General features: G+C 36.3%; 1 protein-coding gene across 2 annotated transcripts in view; it reads right to left on the minus strand.

Moving 5' to 3' along the window:
- EIPR1 (EARP complex and GARP complex interacting protein 1) overlaps positions 1–20,732 on the minus strand; it is a 104,657-nt gene that overhangs the window by 69,826 nt on the left and 14,099 nt on the right. The gene's annotated exons all lie outside the window — the stretch shown is intronic.

The raw sequence follows: 20,732 nt of genomic DNA on the forward strand, positions 1-20,732 counted from the left end.
GCTAAAGAAGGGGAGATTTATCAAATGTTTCACTTCAATGTGAAAAACCAGTAATGAACAATTTCTGGTAGATTGTAACTACTAAAAAGTCTGTACCACGCATATAAAGCATTAACTTTTCCACTATTATCAAGATCATGGCTAAGCACCACAAAAGCAAATCATGGAAAACAAACTACATGCTCCTTAAGCCATCTTTCCTTTCCAGCACTGCACTGCAAGTCTTAAGAAAACTTTAAAATGTCACAAAGAAACTTAATATACAGGAAACATTTTTTTTTACAAAAAAAGTAGCCTGCAAAAAACATTTTTCAATATACTGATAGGTCCTAACTTTCCCAAGAATTATCTAATAAATATTACCTTTTTCTTTTTAGTTGAAATTTAACCCACAAGGTTTCAACTAGTAATCAGTGGTGAGCCCAATTCTTAAAATTTATGGTACAATTATGGACATAATTTAAAAACTAAGAATCAACTACCACTTCTGAAGTTGTTTTGGGGTGGAGGGGTGTGATTTGGGTTTGCTTGGTTTGTAGGTTTTTTATGTTTTTGGGGGTGTTTTTTTTGTTGTTGTTCTACTTTACAAGCTAGCTAACAAATACAAAATTTTACGCAGCCAGATTTTTAAAAGGATAGAGACTGATTTTAAGTATTGTTCACTTTTGATAAATTTAAAATTACTTCTACTAGAATATATGTAAATATAATGAGATTATGAAGGCCATCTTACATAGCAGATGTCTGAATACAGAAACCAAAGGGGCCCTTTCCATGCTCATGTGTGAAAGCGTACAGCAATATCCAACAATGATGTTTCATTATCCTGGTTCAGTTTCAATTCAGATTTCTCACTTCATTTACAAAAATCTGCTGTTATTCCACTTTTCTTAAAATTCTCTGATAATAGCGAAGCTGCCCGTAAAATATGCATGATCACCTCCTACACCATATTTTTTCTGAAAAATTACAGCAGACCACATTCTTCTGGTTTCAACTTTTCTTGCTAGTAGATGGCTAGGTGGTCCCAAAATTATTTCAAACTGTGGTTGGTAAAACGTGGAGCAAATGTATTAACATTTCAATGCCCTGCATCTGTTCAAGAAGCAGTGAGAACATGTCATAAACACGTACCCATAAAGCACCAAACTTGCAAATATACAATGGACAAATTTAACTTTCTTCAGAAAGGAAAAGGAAACAAATCCCTGTAATAAACTCTGCAGTACTGAGCTCTCCTTGTCTTAAGCAAGAGAACTGAGTAGCTATACAGGCACCATATAATATGAATTCTCATTCTTAACAAACAATAAATTACTTCCGCATAGGCCAAATCAGTTGAGGGAAGACTGAAAATTAAAGACTGAAGTGCAACATCAAATTTATCTTCCATAAAAAGATCGAAATTCCAAGTATTGCTGCTTTGTGCAGTAAAGGTTTTAGATGGAGGAAGGTGGGGAAAAACACATTCTCAAGACATCTTTCCTCTAACCGCAGCACCACAATCTTAAAGACAGCCTTGAAATGGTATTTTAGCTTCTCCAAACTGGAGTATTACTTCCTTGCACAATCAGATTTCCAGACTGAAAACCCTAAAACAACTAAAAAAGCATCATTTTGAAGACTGAAGGAGGACAAAGAATAAGTGTGTATGTATGTGTATATATATATTGAGAGAAAAATCCTCCAGAAACTTGTGGTGATTGAGGCTCCTATAACACTTTGGTGGTTTGAAAACTGAAGTACAGGTTGGTGCAGAATTTCATATGCAGAATTTTGTGCAGTTCCATGCCTGTTTTACTTCACTGGGACTAGTGGTGAAGGATAAATTAAATTGTACATCAGAAAGGGATAACACTAAAAGCCAACAAGCACAAAACTTCAACACTCAGCATAGACATTATCCTCTGCTTTCAGCTGGTGATGCTCAGGGAAAGTGACACACCACTTTCCAGCTGCTGAATGTTCATCCATCTTGAACAACTGTATGTGCATTGCAAATAGTCCAATTTTAAACTTTGAAGAAATTCTGGAACTAGATACATGGCTGAAATCTGTAGAACAAAGACTTGATTCAGAGCACTACTAACTTCTCCTTGGACAGTTCTGACTGTTAATTCCCAGATGTGTGAAACCAAAATAGAATTTCCACAGCCACCCAGAGAAGTAATTTTAGAAATGGTTGGCCTTAAGGAAGGCTTACTTTCCCTTTACATAAGGAACTTTTTTAAATATACTATTTTCTCTCCTGTAAAAGAGAGGGCAAATCTAAGTGCTGAGTGAAAGTGTCACTCTTCTGATAGATGAAGTGGAATATTTTCTGGGTCACAATTCCCCTTAATAGATTAACCACTAGCTACAAACCTACAAACACAAAATCCACAAACACAAACAGGAATTCTCACTACATTGAAATCAAAGTCCCAGAACAAGCTTTCCATGGCCACATGAAAAGCTCACTAACAATATACAGTATTTGTGGCATTACCCATATTGCCTTATTTCCAAGTGATCATATGAAAATTTAAAAATCCAGTGCTACTAGGTAATTGCACTACCACCTCTGTAGTGCCACTGCTTATCTGGAATGCCTACGGGCAAAGAGAAACTCCAGATTTTCCCATCTTTTACCCTCTTCACATCACATTACTGCACATAGGCATACAAAACGACAATGTTTTCTTCTACCAGCTCTCATATTATCTCTTTAAAATGCTAAAAGACAAGTATGAAACTAATATTTAAATGGCAATGCCAGTTATTCTGTACAAGAAAGAAAAAGGAGGTAAAAACATGGTGTCTCTGTGTTGTGCTTCTATGTCTTCCTTTAGTTGAAAACCATTTTTGCATCACTACTTCATATTGAAACAAGAATTTTTATTTATGTCACAGCACCAATGCAGAACAGAACAGATAAGGTTGTGCTGAAGTTTTATCACTGAGTATATTAAGAAAAATGTTATAAGATTTACTAAGCACTACTGAACTTTCATAGAGTAAGTCAAAGGTTTGAAGAAGGATGTCCCACTGTATTCCTCACACATTGTTCATATTAAATGATCCAGAAATGAGACAATGAACTATTGAATCTTTGTCATATTTATTCTTCCTCATTCAAGAAAGGGAAATATTTGTTCCTTCTCATCCCTTATCTAATTCATCATACATCTTCAGTATATCTTTTGCTAGGTACAGCTAAGGATGAAGCTAAATGTACTTGTTTCAACTGCAACAACCCTCTGTTAAGCACCATTTCCCCAAGTCCACCAGTATTATCTCCTGGGCAGAGGATAATATCTGCTAGAGTGAGTGCACAATAGTTTCATCTACCTAGTTCTGTTGAAATAATCGAGGCTTACAAACAAGCAAAACAGAATTTAAGGAATAAACAAGTAATCCCATACTTTGACAGCACTGAATTAGGAAGCAACTACACATTAGGCTGGTAGCAATAGGGGTACAGTAATCAAATGTAGGAAATAAACTTTGCTTTTAAGTTCAAATTTTGTTGAGTTCAGCCAAAGCCTAAGAGATAAGCATGGCTATAGTACATGAGGCCATCGTTGATGCCAACTTTACAAGTTGAGCAAGTGAGAAAACGCTCTGCATGAAGAGTGTGCAATTTGCAAAGGGTCACAACATGGTCAGTTAATACCAATTTTCCCTGCAGCACTCAAAAGGACTTCTCAATGAGGACTATTTCCATGACAATTTTTAGCTTTATACTACCAGCCGGTTCCAACACAGAAAAAAAAGTAAAAGCTGTAGATTGGTGGGACATCCCATATATATTCATTCAAACACTGTTCCCCTTGGAGAACTGCTCCAACTTAAATTAAGAGTAAGAAATAAGCCTGGGGAAAAAATATCTGCCTGAAATTTAAAAATACCAGGAAGCTACTGACCAGAGTTCAAAAAGAAACACTGTAAGGTTAACTACGGGTAGCTGTTACTCCTTGATAAAGTTCCTTCACACACAACAAATCAATTCATGGCACTGCTGCTGGAACACAGTAGCCAGCAGACATCCCTTAAAAACTACACAATCATTTCTGTACTAGATGCAAAAATAAAAATCTGTGGATATAAGAACACTACTGATTCCAGATGCAATACAGTTGTTCAGGACACTGAAAGTCATTTCTGCTGTTGTAGAAAACTACAATTTTTTAATGGACTGGTAGTTTATAAAGCTAGAAGGGATGGCCTGTGTACTTCACATTGCTTTTGATTTCACATCAGCATTTCCTACAGTTGAAGACTTTCAGAATGAAAGAAGCGAGCTTTGTCACATTTCCAGACTTAGACAAACTTAAAATTTTACGTAATTCAGACTTCTCATAAAGATTCCTTCCGAAAATGCCACAGACTGCAAAACTACAAAGAATGCAACTGAACATCAGATCCCATAAAATCTGTGTATACAGTCCTCTTAATTTATTCTCTTTAATAAAGAACAGTTTTAAAAAGGACTTAATATGCAACCTCAGTAAACTTACTAAGAAATCAACTGATATCTGGGCAACTGATGCAGTAAATCAGAAGAGTCAAACAAGAAATACATAGTCTAATTTGTCCCCAAGGCAAACCAAAAAATCCCCAACAAAACAAATGGCAAAAACCCCACCTGAAACTACTTTAGAGAGACTTTCCTCAAATGTTACTAAAATAATTATGAAATACAAAAAATTCAAAGAATATATGGAATATAAAAACCAAACCCTCAATGGAAGTGTGGATACTAATCAATTTTCTGCAGTTTCAGCAAATGAGGACTGAGTACATTCAGAAACACACCAAATCTGTTCTCCTTCCTGTTTCAGGTGTGGACAGATGCACATTTAGGACTTGCTAAAAGTCAGTATTATTGTTCACCCATGCTCACTCCCTGCTGCTTCTGCAAAAGGGAAGCTACTGCCTTTTGAAGTAAATACAGATATTAGAAAAAAATAAAGGAGAAACTTATTTTAAGAGAAGTAATTAAAAATAACCTTTATTATTTCACAACAAAATTTAAAACAGTATTTTAAGCAGTTAGCACCCCTCTTAAAGTTTTAAGTGGATATAACTATAATATAACAGAAGTACAAGAAGAGAGTTCAGTGGACATTTATGAACACTACCACCTGCCACTCCCACCCCTCCACTCTTATCCAACATACTCAAGTGGATCTTAATTCCAATTATACAGGTCCACATTGGACAACGTTACAGTTCACTACTGTTCAGTCATCCACCTTTCATGCTTCTGGCATCACTTGCTGAATAAACCCCACCATGCTGCTGCAGTGCTGACCTGTCAGAAACTTCCCGCAAACCAGATATAGATCCTTCATAGCCATATAATTTTACATACCACTTTAATCTTTATGTTCAATCATTCTTTATGGTCTTTCTTAATGAAAAACATGATCTATCATCCTTGATTTTTCTTCCTTCTCCTGAAATTCAAGCCAATTATTGCTAGCCTCCCAGTCTCTTTTTGAATAATTCTAAAAGATATTTTATATGTACATCAGTAATTTAGTATTTTCAAGTTGATCCTCAATCACCAATAGCTATACACACCTGACTGCACTATCTACAGGAACAATGTTTTCATATTACTTTTTGCTGTCACTCTACTTCATTCCCCTGTGTTTAACCTTGAAACCTGAATGACAATGTTTCCTACATCACTGCCTGCAGACATTCACACTAAAGCTGGAGGAGCTGAAGTATCAGTGCCTGACAGGGTTTGCTCTTTGATCAGCTCAGGTGGTGCAAAGCCAGCTGTCTGCAGTTATTCTGTTGCCCAGGGAACAACAACTGAAGTGTGTACTTCCTAAATCTGCACAGGAGGCCCTTCTGCAGCATTGCCACAGCAGCTCGTGCTGTGCAAGGCTGAAGTGGTGAAGCTGCTATAGCTACAGCCCAGCTGGTGCCCATTAGTGCTCTCAGTATGACAAGAACAAGCAGCTAGTGTTCAGAACCCTCCTCCCTTCCACTGACAAACAGTTAGCACTTTTCCTTATCAATCAATGTGAACATTTTTCTTCAAGTTTAACAGAATTCAGAAATAAAAACAAAATTACTCAGGTATGCATATTTTGTTTTAAAAAATATGCCTTTCAGCATTTTTAATCAATTAATAAAAAAATAAACTGTGTTGTGTTTACTCAATATCATGTCCTTTACAGGCAAAAAAAGAGGTGGAAAACAGACCATTTGTTTTCTGGGTTAGTAACTTCATCTTTTGTTCTAAAAGCCTGTGTATTCCTTGATTTTACATTTATTCTGAAATACAGAGGGTGAGATATATGTAGGAATAATGAGCCACAAGGAGTTTAATTTTTCTTTCCATTACTTAAATGCACTTTTTAGCTACCAAAACCCAGACACTGATTTTTCAAAAAAACCCACCAAACAAAACAAAATAAAAACAAAACAAACCCACAAAACATGGAAACACAGCAGCTCACTCTTTATCCTAACATTAACATATGTTTGCATTGTATATATAGATGTCCAAGGAAGTTTTAAAAACCTCACCTGCTGAACACTAACACCACTAGAACGATTTAAGAGTGTGCAAAGGTGTGGGGTATGACATGGAGAGAGGGTATGGGGAGAGGCAGGTAAACCCACCTTTTTCTATGGAAGAACAGGAGACAGTGTACAGAAAGCAGGCAGTCAAATTGGAAAAGGCATAAATTGCACTTTTTAATTGTCTGATGCTTCTTATGCTATCCTAAGGGGATTTGAGACAATGTTTCAGCACATATCTTTTTTGCTGATATACTCTGCAGATATACATCTGTTTGGGGGAGGTCAAAATTTACCGATTGCAGTTTGGGAACTCTGCCATATGGGGACACCCCAAGCAAAGAACTGCAACCATCACTACACCAGTGAGCTGAACTCTGCTCTTCAGGCAGAATTTGGGTGCAACAATGTAAAAGCTGCAACAACAGTGAGAACCACACAAGCAAAAAGGTATTGGCTAGCCATATAAAATCATTTGTGAGATTTAACTCTGTGCTGAGGAAAGCTGCACGGTACACCAATAAAACTTAATGAGGGATATTTACATGTTGGTTTCTATCATCACAAAGGCAAGCAGAGCTGAACAGCGTTGTCTACATTGCTACTTTCACACACACAACAGTTGTCTCATGGAGGTACCATGGCAGCTGTCAGTGAAATAAGGTGAAATGAAACCAATGCACTTAAATTCCCACTTGATATTTCATAAAATATTTAAAACTGCACTCCTTAACAAGTTGATGGGAACTGCAGACCACTTAGCCCCCCATTGAATCAGGCACCTTAACAGACAGTTACATATTCAAGAGTACATCTATACAACCTCAAGCATTCCCAGTCTACTCCTTAGGATTTCCAAAGACAAATATAACTTTTGTAGTAAGTGTGCCTCAAGCAGGACAAATGCCACTCCATTCAATATGAGCAGTTTATGTAGCTGCCTCAAGCTTGATGAACCAAGTTCTAACCACTAGCTCAATTGGAAAAGGTAGGTTCACCACTCCCTACATCATCCTTCCATGGTCTCCACTTGGTACTTCCCCTCAATAGAAATCCAGATGTGCGGCCACAACCAGCACACACAAAATTTCTTTTAGCAATAACTTGGGATTCAAAGCTTAGATCTCAGAATCATAATCTGCTCGTATCTTGACATTAACTAGACAATAAGAAAGGCATTTTTACTAATAGAAGAAGAATAAGTTGTGGTTGGGATTTTTCTTAGTTTTCTTAGTTCAAAGTATCAACAACTAGCACATCCAAAAAGTCTAAAGAAAAAGCCTAAATATTGCCCTACTCTAGTCAGTAGTTTTCTCAACTTGGGGCATTCAAACAATACATCATGTTGTTAGTTGGCTACTAATAACTATGCAGTTCTCATTTGTTTACACCTCAGAAACACAGCAGAGAAACCCCATGGCATTTTTTTATTGAACTCAAGTGGAAAAAGACATATAGCTCCTTCCTAAAAGGTTTATAATCTAAGAAAAGTAATTATGAAAACATAACCAAATAGAAACAAACCCAGAAATACCTTGATAGTCAAATCTTCAGCTCGGGGAGGGGATTCAAATCTTTTGACCAAGTACACCTTATGTTTATGTCAAATACAGAGTCTTACTGGTGTGTACAATCTTGCTGGGATTAGAGGAATGGATCAGGAAGGTGAGAGGGGAGAATCACCCTTTATAAACATCAGCAACTAGAGCGCATGGAGCTCCCAGCTCAAATGAGAGATTATGGTTTAGGATTAGAAGATAGACCAAAGTGGCAAAATGCAGTTGGTGTCTGCTAGGAGGACAAAACAAAGGATAACACAATCTTCTGACAATGAGAAGGAGTTTCCTATTTATAGTCTTGGTCCTTGTGTAGGACTTTAATAAGCTCAGTGTCGAGTGGAGGGACCTTTGCTATCCTCAGGATTGAGAGATCCCAGGCTGCCAAGACCAGCGGGAAAGTCAAATTTAGGAATATTTAAAGAAATTGGATCCTAGTAATGCATCCACAAGAACTGAGGAATGGCCAATGTATTTATGAAGCCAGTTTCAATCAGCTCTGAAAGGTCATGGTGCTGGAGAGAGGTTCCTAAGGACTTTGAGAAAGTAAATGGCATTCCTATATTCTAGATGGGCATGAAGGATCTATACACTAGTCAGCCTCCCCTTAGTCCCCAGGAAGGTAAGACCAAGAGAATCTGAAAAACATTTCCTAACATGAGGTGACTGGAACAACCCAGTATAGATTTATGAAGGAGACCTCATGTCCGACAAATACGATTGCATTCTGCAGTGAAAATTAAATTAAAAACAGGCTTGGTAAAAATGGGGAAAGCAGTTGATGTTATTTACCTTTAACAAGCCTTTGGTCCATAACATCCTCACAGACAAACTGAAGAACAGGAGGGTTGGGCTCAAAACTGGTTGAACTACAATTCTAAAAGGGTTGTGGTCAGTGGCATAAAAGTCATCTGGAGCCAGTCACTACTGGTATGTCTCAGGAGCTGGCAGTGTGGCCAGCACTGTTCAGCATCTTCATTAATGACCTCAGGGAACATCAGAGGGACAGAAACAGGCTGGAAAAACAGACTAACAGGTACCTCAAAGTTCAACAATGCTCTGCAGAAAGCACCCTGAAGGTCATGGTGACATCAATTTGAGGTAAGGAACAGTGGAGAAGTGCTATTAGTCTACTAGATGGCATGTGCACCCACAGTGGATATCATAAAACTATGCTGAGCTGCAAAATAGTCTCCACAATGTCAGAAAAGACACAAATATTAACCTCAAATTCTCATACTTCCTGTAGCTGTCACTCAGCTTGCTGCAGTAGCAGAAATGTCGTAAGTTTTATGTCTAATGGTCAGAAACATTGAATGCTTGCTTGATGACACACACAAAAAAAAACCCCACACGCTATTCACACAAAATAATTAAGGCTGCAAACTATCACCTAGAATCAGGAGAAAAATTTCAAACTAAAATAGTTCTCAAAACATTTTAACATGGTTTCATAAGAGGATATGCAGGTAATAGAATATGCTACAGAATTGATGTCATCATATAACTACAATAACTCAAGATTTGCTACTTTATAAAAAAATTATCATTTTTATAACTATTCAAGATATTGCTAGTACTTGAATTGTGATGTTGATAAGTCAGCAAGAGAGGGGAAAAAAAAAGATTAAATAAGAAAAAATCTTTATCATCCTCTTAAGGGTATGAAGCAAGAGATACTCCCTGGGCCTCTCTAGCTTTCCAAGAAGGATGGGATAATGGAAAATTAAAGCAGGCTATCTTTTAATGGTAGAAAGAACATCACAAAATATAGAATGTGAAAATGTCAGGTTGCAGAATGTCTTAACATTTACTGGAAGGAACTTCCAGAGTATACTTGGCTTCGCTTGCATTACTTGGGAATAACTCTGAAGACAAATACAAAACTAGTCTAATACAGAGAAAAGCAAGCCTTTAACTTTCACTTATGCAACAAAATCATTGCACAAGGATGCCTAAACACAAACTTGTAAGAATTTACATGTTTCTGCAAAATATTATTTACTGTAACAATAGCATTGACTAGAGATGGCAAAAGAACAATTTCTCTTGCAGTCTTTTATATTAGTTGAGATCAACACTTGAAAATAGCATTTAAAAACTACTTCGAATTAGAGACAGAAAAACACCTCTTTTGTTCTAAGGGAAAAATAATTTAAAAAGAGGAAGAGAACTAAACCTTCCAACAGTGAAAGAGAGAGCAGTCTGATAATTCAAGAGATTATCCCTCAGTGACAGCACTAATTCAGAAGCATTTTATCCACTTTCTGCATTTAAAGCACTCTTTTCAATATCATGACCATTCTGTTACACTTGAATTTCTGTCATTTTCTCTCCTCCCTCTTCTGACATTCATTTTCTTTTGCTTCATACCAAAAATGTTGCAATTATCCTGATAATCGCTGTCAAATAAAGATGAGATCCTAAATCAAGATATAAAAAGAATGTGTGCTAACTCTATTATACATGGTCCATGGTCCCCGAGATCTTACACTTTTCACTGTGCATCTCCTCTTGCACACTGGCTAGGACACTGCTGAGCTTAACTCCTACAGCAGTCTTACATGCAAGTGAGATTATAGCACAGACTACGAGATGACAGCTATGGTATGTCTCATCTGGACAGAACTCAATGTACATCTATGCATAGAGGCCTTCAAATTTGAACAGAATTAACATGGGATAATTTCTCAAGCTGTTCATCACTTGTGTAGCATTTTTTCATCACGTGGATCAGACAGGCAACCATTTCATTTAAAACCTTACTGCAAACTACTTGTAAAGAAACACTCAAATTACATATAACAGCTACAATTCCTAGGAAAAAAGAAACATTAGAAGAACATTAGGTACACCAAGGACATTTATTTCCTCCTTCAAACTATGGGAATAAATCTTCTGTACATCCCACCACTACTGCTGAGAAGAGGGAATATTTAAAGGCACATTCCACTTCTGTGCCCATTTTAATGACTGTAGCACATCCCATGGCTGTACCAATGATTTCCCTACACGGAGTGCTTTCATTACAGCAAGGCAAAAGTGTCACCTGCTGTCTTCAATACTAAGCAGATGAAGCACCACCAGCAGCATTATTTCCAGTATCCTTACTGATCAATTTTCTCTGCAGAAAGTTTTTTTTTTTTAATACATGAGATCAGTGTGTAAGTGCAATGCACCAGACAGCCATAACTCATTGTAGATTTATTGTTTTGAAATAATGGATTTTAAAGGCAAACTATTTTCAACAAAATTAAACACCAGTTTTTTGTTTGTGTGCTCTGAATCCAAAAATGCAAGCTATTTGTATGAAGTCTTCATTCATAACCACTGCACCAGGGCAACTATCTTGTTTGAAAAAATCCAAGTGAAAACCAGGATGTGTGCACACACATGCCTGCCTGCATGTGGAAATTTGCAGGTAACAGCTTTGTCCAGTCACACTTCCTTTTGCCCTCTGGTGGCTATGTCCCTACATGCAAGGGAAGTGCAGAAACTATTTTTGCAGGAGTTTAAAAATACATTTGAACTGGGACAATAAATGTGTTTCTACATATGTTTCCATGGATTTGAATAAGAATTTGAATTCTTAGGAGAAGCAGAGGCAAGCACAAATACAAAAGATGACAGCAACATAGAAACTTACTAATTATGCTTTTAAATTTAGGTTAGATAAAGATTCTGCTTTTAAATTCAGCTTTATATCTTCCTAGTGAAAGGAATTAATTTAGATTTATCTCATAGATTTAAAACAAAGATTTATCTTAGGAGGAAGCATTCCACTGTGAGCTCCTGAAATAGCATTATTAGTGTAACAATGTCATCTACCTAGCCTTGCACACCTGACACTTTTAGGTAATTGCATGCCATGGAAAAGGTGAGAATAGGAGGACTTAAAAGATGAGCTCCTCTGTTTATAAAAGTTAGTTAATGCATGTAGAGAAAAACAGTTCAAGCCATCCCAACATGATGCTGTACTCTAAAGTGGTAGTTACAGTTCAGGAAAAAGCTCTTTGTATCAAGACTGACAGTTTTCTGAGCCTTGTGTGCAGCAGTAGATGAGGAAGTCAGCAAACCATCAGCATCCTTACAATGGGCACTGAAAATAAAAGAGAAGTGATTGTTTCACAGCCCCATGAAAACCCGACAAGCCTTTCTATGAACTCAGAAATCACCAAGCTGGCAAAGAACTCCAGCTCATGATCTGATTCAGCATCTGATACCTGAAAGCAGACAGAAAAAAGAGCCTTCTTCAGAAGAAAGAACTAGTATGAATTAAGACCATTATCATTGCTAGAAACTTAATTTTGCCTCAATGAATGCATGCACCTAATACCCAGTAGTTAAACATTCTCTTCAAATTGAGCAGCATGAAGCTTTCACTTTAATTCATCAAGATTCTTTAAGAAGAACCTCCACAACACCTACTAATCCTTATCACAACAAAACCACCCCATTGCACCAGACACTGTAAAAATGCTATACAAAAAAGGGTAACTGTTTCAAAATATCCTCTTCTCTAGAAGGCTGAAATTATCTCCAAAACAACTAGTCAATTTTGTGGAATAAGCCACACAACAGAACCAGCATATTATTGAGATCAGCAGAACAGAAATTCTTGACCAGATTTTCATACCATAATTTATTTCATATACATCTTTATCATGTCTTTCATCTAATTTCTGAAGTACTTGCATGTTTCCCTTCAATACATTATCCAAAACAAACAGTCTGTGTATGTTATAGAAGTCTGCAATGAAGAACTATGACAGGTATTTTATTTTTTGGCAACTTACTTAAAATAACATCAGGTACAGGTCTGCAGCCCTCAGGCCAGAAAGCACAATCAAGCTGAATTTTTTTGCAGGCTAAGTTAAAAGAAGCAGGCTACACTCCAACTACTCATTCATTTCTTAGACTACATCTAGGCACTATTGTCTGAAAGTACACTGTAACTTGGCCCACACCAAAACTGCTCATAGAGCACCCTCACAGCTTAACAGTAGGCTCTACTCCAAGTCAGTCCCTAGGTGAATGCCATGGCCCTGTTCCAAGTTATTAGAATACATATAAAACCTTATAATAGTCTAATCTTCCTGAGATTATTTATTTTACTCTACAGGTTACAATTTCCAGCAAAAATTATTATTACAGCAATATTGTTGTAAAAAAACAAGCAAAAAAAAAAAAAAAAAAAACCAACCAAAACCCCAACAAACATGCAGTCAGCTGATTGATACCAAAACCTGATTATTCAACATTAAGACTTGCACAGCCAGCAGGTTCTATCCCTCACAACTTAGCAGGTAAGGGTTGTTTTCTTAAATTGTTTTCAGTGTTGATACAGCTCACAGACACACTTTTCACACTGGCTTCCACCCTACCTGACATCATTAGAGTAAATCATTCCAAACATCAGACTTTAATGCTGTTATTTTTATCACCTATATTGTGACATACTAATTTTCAGCTTTTCAATTACATAAAAGTACTTTTGTGGTCATGAAAATACCCTTGCAACCCAATTTACAATTGCATAAACAAAAAGCATAACCATTCTGTTTAGTTTGCTGGCACAGTTTAAAACAGCTGTAAGAGAAGCTGAAGCCTCTAGACCACTGTTCACCTTACAGCAACAAAACTAAAAGATGCAACAATGTGGATCTAACATCTTGGCAAATTATTTCACCAATCCTTTCAGTAAATGCCACAGAAAGGAAGAAAAACAGGAAAATAGCAGAAGTTTCCACAGATAAAGAAACAAAATGCAAAACAAGAAATGCTAATCAAAAACCAAAACATGCAGACATTTAACCACAACAATAGTTTTGTGTATGGACAGACACTAAATCTCTGCCAACACTTAAAGATGTTATCTCTAACATTTCTGAAGCCTCCAACAGACTGACTGCCCAAAAGCTATTTTACCATGCCATACGTCCTTGTGCTCTCACATATCCTTTAGTTGTTTTTGGGATCTCCTTCCTCAGGATCTCCTTATTTCTCCAACTCTACCATCGCCTTAATTTCCTCACTTTGTCTTTCAGCAAGCATTTCCCCTATTAGACTGAGAGTGGGGCCCTGGAAAATGTTAAGATAAAACCCTGAAATGTTAAGCTTTGTGTTGTACCTACGTAAGTGGTATGATAAATGATATAATTGTTAGATGTAATGATTGTTTAGTAATTAAAAATAATTATTGTATAATCATAAGAAGGATCATGAGAAACTGTATGTTCCTAATCTATAGAGACTATGCTTGGCTGAAATCTATGTCTACAATTGAACAATACAAGTTTAATAATTAACATGAAAGTGATATAATGGTAGAATATAAAAACATGTTCATCCCGAACTTATGTCGGAGTCCGATTTGGGTTTGTACCCTGACACCCAGAGCTCATCAATAAAAGCACCTGCATATCATCATTTCTCGTGATTATGTGTTCCTGAATGCTAACAAGACCTGGGACAGCAACAGTACAAACATCTACAATTATGCTGTGAGACATGGTCCTTTACTCTTGCCCCTCCAAGCATATCCTTTTCCTGCACCCAGGGTAGCTGCATACAATCACATCCTAAAAATTCACCTTTGCAATCATGGAGACCACTACCCAGGTCCAACTGGAGGTTCAGCAAGCAAACTATTTTCCACCTCTGCAGTTTTTGGTCTGGATCACTTTTCTGTTTCCTCCCCTTTAACTCCCCATCACGTCATGCAAACCCACCAGCAGTTTGCCTTAACTCTTGACTTCCCAAACAATTTTACCATTGCTAAATTCCTGTAGAACATGTAGCAGAACACAGTAACTACCCAAGTAGCTGGCCATTACACAGTATCAAAATCCAAACAAACCACTAGTTTCTTTGCTGACATGCTAAATAGATTCATCTGTATCTCAGAGCAATGCACAAATCTGGGGGTTAATTCTAGCTTACAGGATATAATGAAAGCTATATTCAGGTTTTGCAAATAATGCTGTATAAACTATAATTATATTTATAGAACATTATTTTAGAGTGACAGCTTTCCCCAAATTCATCACCATGATCATTCATTTCAACCTCTTTATTTAGTATTCTGGTCCACAGAGATCAGATCCAAGACTCACTTGAAAAGAAGCCATCTATTGCTGGCAAACTGGCAAATGGCTACAGAACTCTTTACAGAGCTTACAGAAAAATCCCCCTGAATTCCCCATTCCTTTAATGATGTAGTTGAAGTTTACTTTAAAAAATGGAGGCAGGAAATAGTCTGCCTCCATTTTAACAGTATCCCAAAACAGCAGGTAAGAGACAGGGAGGTGTGTATAAACAAGGCAACAGATTAAAAATAATTTCTGTATTAAACAAAGCAAATTCAAGGCATGACTCCCCCAGCCCCCAAAGCCACATAAAACCTGCACCACTGCACATCCGCCTAACTTGGAAATTTTTCAAACACCTCATAACACTGTATGATAAGCTGAAATGACAAAAAGGGCATCATCAGAATATTTCCAAGTATTACCCAATATCCTATTAATCATCATATCAATGCAGGGATCCAAATTTTTTTGGTCATTTCTAGAGCTGAGGCTTCCATCCCCTACTTTACATTCAAAAATTATTAAACACACCCTAGCCCATTGACTGTTGGTATTTCTTGTTGCCTCAGAACATTATTAAAAGTCCATGAAATGGCTTTCTGAATTCTCCTCCTACAGACTGAAACTTGAGCACTATTGAGACTGTATAGAGATAATTTTCCACTGGAGTCTAGCACTTTGTCAGGTCTCCACTGTTCTAGTTTCCAAGATACTCCCCTCTAGTGTAAATTACAGGGTTTTGTCATTTCACTTTTTCACAACGAAAAAATTATCCTAGAGTAGGCTAGGATGCTCTTCTGAATAATGAAGGAAGCTCCTTTCAAACTTGCAGTAGGAATACACATGTGAAATGATTTTCCCTTTAGCAGTTGAAGACAGTGCTTGGTTAGTTACCAACTTCTTGAAGACTAATTTATCTTCATTTTTAAACTTATTATATTTAGTATACCATTATTCTCCTCAGTTCATATCATTATTTGGAGGGTATATTCTTGACCCTCAACCAAACCCAAAATTCTTCTTTTCTGATATTTAAGTGTGGATTTCTACTAAGAAATGCTATGATCTCCTTAATTACTTTGTCACCTTTCTCATTCACTTTTTAGAAGTGCCACTTCTGTCCAATTTTAATTTAAAGAAAGTAATAAAAAAGAGACTAGTCAACTCTCTACAACTAGCCAGAACAGCAAAAAAGAAGAAAGGTGTAAAGTTCCTAGAATTGTTCTGACAGAGATTTTCCTCTAAATAGAGTATCCTCCATTTTAATTCAGGGCTACTGTAAAGCAAATTATATGATTTCTGCTTTGCTGAACATAACTTTAGGATATTAATAAGTATCATAGGCAAATAAGCACATGTAACTTTTCAGAGATTAGGCATTAAATAAATTATGATGCAACTATACCACTCAAGCTTATAGTCACTTTTATTATCATCATCACCCTAAAATGATCCCAAAATTGCATTGCTCTCTCAAGAATCCAACCATTTAGTTTTCTTAAGACCTAACCTGCCTCATACTGAACTTTAACAATCTAATTTAACTTCTAAAGCTAGAAGACTACCAAACTGATTTCTCCCCTTGATTTTTACCTACTTCAAGGCTGTCAGTAACAATCTTATTCTCTTCAAGAGGAAAATACAAAAAAAACCCACGGCCCTGTTTTAATTCAGTTGATTTGCTGTAGTAGAGGAGAAAAATTATGCATCAACATGTCACAAAACTGACTAGCAGTGCTTGAGTTCTTCTGGATACCTCAGATATTAATTTTACAAAGCCTTCTTCCCCTGCCCCTGAGATATTCAGACTATAATCCTTTTCTCCTCTTATACTTAGCTTTCTTATTTATGCACTTTCTCTCTTCACCTAGGGAATCTGTGATAAAATACAACAGTCCTAATTCTCACAACAACTATTAGTTGCCAAACACATTTGCAAAAAGAGGAGTTACTTCTCAGTGGCTCCTGAAGACACATCCTGTCTCTCAGCAATGTCAGTTACACCAGGATGGTCTTAATACATTTCTAGCATAAAATATTGGTGAGTGAGTTGGAAATGTGTAGCATAGGCAAGTGTTGTGCCACCAGCATAGCAAATTCCTGATCTTTTCTGGAGGTTGGACAAGATTATACATAACTAGTAAGCCTAACACTTGAGAATAAAATCATTTTCCTATAATATCAGTTTTAACAGTAGAAAATTTCCTAAGTGGCATATTCATGACTGCTGACAGGGGAAACCACTACAACTGAGGCAGGAACTGAGTCTAAGAAGTTCTCCCTTTGTAACGATGTGATTAAGTCAGTATTTTTGAAGTGTGTGCATGAGGGGAGGGAGTTCCACAATTTTTTTATATTAAGACAAAATATCCTAGAAAATGGAATTTCTGATTAATATCCAAAGACACAATTGTTCCAATGCTACTGGAACCACTATTATTCTAGTTAATGTCATAATTGAGAATGCATCATTAATAAAGCCTTGCATTTTTTCAATGTCAAAATTAGACAAAGTTGTAAATACTGATGCTAACAAAAAAAGGCTGTTTCCTTCATTTTGACTTCAGAGTCAGGAAGGTATTTTCCTTTTTAAAACCTAATTATACATTGATACTCTAGTAAAATATCTTGAACAAAGAATACAGAGCATCCTTTGATGTAACTTTACTGACTGTTTAGAGAACATAGTTCCCAGATTATATATCCAGAAAGGATTTAAATTTTCCTGTGACTTCTTGTGAACATGAAAGTTATCTGAACCATCTTATTTTTACTTTTTAAAGAGATGATCTTTTCTTGAAATCATAGAATTTAAAGATATGCAGAATCAATGTCAGTAAATAGTAAATATTCTGATGGACTTTATGTAAAAGGGCAGTAAAGCCAAAAATATGAGTGGAGAGTCTGCATCCAGTCATGGAAATGTGCTATACTTGGCACTTTTGACATATTTTGTCGAAAGTTTCTAAAAGCAAAAGCTCATCTCAAAATATTGACTGAATTGTGGTTGCCGCAAGTTTAGTCATTTAGGGGCAAAAAATCTGATTTTATCAAAAGTAAGCACTTAAAGAAAATAACCTAGCAGAGAACAAGGAAATTATTTTTATTGACATAGAAGGATAGCTATTATGATTCATAAGTACATTACTTTGTTATTCATTAGATGTAATAAATAATAAATACATTTTAAGTTCTACCTCTTTATGCCTCTTTCACTTCCAAGTCAAGGACAAGTAAAAGTATTTCACATACCCATGAAGGCAAGAGAAAAAAAAAAAATCATGCTCCCAGAGAGTGAAAAAGCCAGATTGTTTCTACTTCTGAATGAGGTTTCCTACCCCTATGTTTCAGGAGAAAACAACCCACACACATTTACATATCCACACACATGGGAAAAACCTTCAGATCGAAGCATGATGGTGTGGAATTTTATAGAAGGAGTTAAAATACTGTCTTTGAAATTAAAAAAAAAAAAAGCCAAAACAACAAAACAGCAACAACAAAACCAAATCAAATGCAGGAATTTCCCCACATAAGAGGATTTTTTGAGTTTTGATTAAGACTTGTAGTATATCAATTCAAGGCATCTCTCAACCAGAGTAGTAGAAACAAGCATTATTACAACACCACTCTTCTCAAACACACAGAGATGGCTTAAACTTTCTGTTTGAACTTTGACCCCAGAGACAACCCACTGCTACCAGCTGAATGCACCCACCCATTTCCCATGCAGAATTCTGATGTCTCAATAACATAACAGGGGATGATGACAACTGGGTACCACGGAAGGATTCTCACTGCATTTGAAAAAAGGCATTTATATTCCCCAAACTTCCTATATAAAAGGCAAATTCCTCTTAACAAAAATCAAAGATCAGGACAGCCCTTCTATTTGCACCTACAACATCTTTTTTTCATGCATCAGTTATGACAACTCTTTGCAAATATGCAAGAGTAAAAGAAAACTCAGCATCTTTCCCAATAAAAAAGAGGAAATTTCTCTCTATTCCATTAGCTCATCCAGTGAGCTAGGAAATGGAAAATGTATGTAATTCCACTTCTCTTCAATGCTACATTTTATCACTTCTTTAAGCAACTTCAAAAACAGCTATTAATAATGGACATATCTCACATTTCTTCAAGCTCCCAGTTTCAACAACCTTCCAGTTTTGACAGAAGTGCTGGGCCCAGACACAAGGAATGGCACTACACTTACAGCTGTTCCTGAAAGCATCATCTCCTTTGACTGGTAGTTCAATGAGAAAATGAGTTGAGTCTTTTTAAAACAACAAAGAAATGCAACACATTAAGAGTTGTAAAGGTTTCAATTGCTCAATTTGGCTGCATTAGTACTTGAAATAAGTTGTCTGCTGAACTCAGTATTCCTTATTACAGAACCCCACACTGTGTGCTTTCAGTTCTATACACTGCTATTTAGAGTTAGTAATCACCATCTGAGAATGAGAACTTGTTTTCTGCAGAATGTTAATGGATGATAATTCTAAAGTAAGATGCATAAAGAATAAACAATAGAGCTTAATATTAAGATATCAGATAAACTAAATCTAGAACACAAATAATATGGAATAGAAAACATTCATGTGATTTATTAGGTTCAATAAAGGAAATTGGAAATCTCACAGAAAGGCTCTCAGTCAAAATGCCCACAGTCGTTTCAATGGAAAAAAATCTACTTATCTTCTATCACTGGTTTTAAAAAATCACCTAAGATTTGTGAAAGAAATTCAAATTTTAGCAGTTTTCTTTCAATCCAAAAGATTTAGGAAAACTAAGCAATCCTGGAATCCTCTCCCTAGTATAATCAGAAGGCTGAACAGCAGGAACACACATCTTTACAGCTGTTCACAGGTGTACAAAGCCTGAAACTAACTCTGTAATTCTTATACTCTTGGACTGCATTTCCATGAAAGAACAGATGAATATTGACTAGATGAAATATTTATTTCAATTGACACCTCAGATTTCTTGTCAGAGAGAAAAATCAGCCACTTCCCTGTGTGATGCAAGTGGATTTCTCAAGCTTCATGAGAGAAAATCTTCACACCTGCCTCACTCAGGAATTGCACAGAGACCCTTAATCTAATAGTTGTGCACTCATGGTAAGGTTAGACAAGGAACATTCCTACTGAGGAAATATTTAGATAAGAAGCTGTAGCCCTCTGTAGGCATACCTGCATTTCAAATATGAAAAATAACTTTATATACAAACTTCATCTGCAGTTTTAAGTAAAGCTCGATGCCAGCACATTTTGAAAGACATTTACTTGCACTTTCAAAAGCAAACATCAATAAAAATTATGCTTAAAGTAACAGGAACTTTTTTTTTGCCATGCTTTGCATTCATCAGCCAAACTTAAGGAACATTTTGCTGCTTTTCTTAACATGAATGCAGAAGTTGACTTCTAAGCAAGATAATCTAAGGATATGACACAAATGAGGTATAATTTAGTGCTGCAGATTTTTTAGAAATGCTTGTGTTGATAATTCCAACTGAAAGTGTCTACACCTAGCTAGAGGTTTGAACTTGACACATTCAAAT

Source organism: Haemorhous mexicanus, chromosome 3 (assembly GCF_027477595.1).
Source record: "Haemorhous mexicanus isolate bHaeMex1 chromosome 3, bHaeMex1.pri, whole genome shotgun sequence".
Classification (NCBI taxonomy): Eukaryota; Metazoa; Chordata; class Aves; order Passeriformes; family Fringillidae; genus Haemorhous; species Haemorhous mexicanus.